The 922-nt window shown below is 46.5% G+C and overlaps 1 pseudogene; it reads right to left on the reverse strand.

Annotated features, from left to right (window-relative positions):
• Window positions 1-4: 4 nt before the first annotated feature.
• Window positions 5-904, reverse strand: LOC103249976 (annotated as a pseudogene).
• Window positions 905-922: the final 18 nt, after the last annotated feature.

Genomic DNA, 922 nt, shown 5'->3' on the forward strand with positions numbered 1-922 from the left:
AGCTGTCCTTTGTCATGTCCCCCACGAAGAGGATAATGTTCATGTGCCGTGTTTTGCACAGGATAACCACCTCATAGCTGAAGGCCTGGAACTGCTCTGGGGTTGGGTCGACAAACTTTAGGATCTTCGCAGCAACATCTCCATGTCACTTTCCCTTATAAACAGTTCCAAAGAAGACTGACCCAATCTGAGTGGAGAGCATCATTCACTAGCTTCTATTTTCCAGTAATAGTTTGAATCTCTTTGTCCATGAAGACCTAATTTTCTTTTTCTCCTGGGTCCTGGATCCTGGTGCCCACTCTCTTTGTGCTGTCACAGGGGTTTTGGACTGTGACCAAGCCATTGAGCTCAGATGGTTGGGGCTGCTGGACAGGGCTGAAGGTGAGGCAGATTCTCTGTGACTTCCAATTGCACCCTCAATCATCCTGCTGTCCACAGATAGGATGACCATGTGGACATTAGGTGTGGACATAGACCTCTGCCTCTGGGAAAGGGAACCTTCAGAGGAGGGGCTGGAGGTGTAGAACGTGAAGGCGTGAGGTGTAGAATACCTGTGCTGGGAACTAACAAGTATCCGGGAAACAGGCTCTCGCATATGACTCATTGTCAAAGAAGGGAGTGCTGGGACCCCACTATCACCAGTAGTGGATTTGGGAAACAATAAGAGTTGTCTGATATTACTCCAGTCCACCCACATAGTAGGTACTTTGGTGCTACAGTGCTCATGAAATTTGTGGCCACAAGTCTGACATTGAAATACGTTGAGCAGGAATTTCTGACAAATGTCACAGAAGACAAGCTTCAGGAATGTCTTTTGAGCAAAATTGTGTGTTGTGAGGGGAATATGATCCAGGAAATCTACTTGAAGTTCTTCTCCCATCACAGAAGCAGCATCGGTATTCCAATCTAAAAGTGCATTTTT

The sequence above is a fragment of the Carlito syrichta genome, unplaced genomic scaffold, assembly GCF_000164805.1.
Source record: "Carlito syrichta isolate Samal-C Ts95f unplaced genomic scaffold, Tarsius_syrichta-2.0.1 Scaffold125326, whole genome shotgun sequence".
In the NCBI taxonomy this organism is placed as follows: Eukaryota; Metazoa; Chordata; class Mammalia; order Primates; family Tarsiidae; genus Carlito; species Carlito syrichta.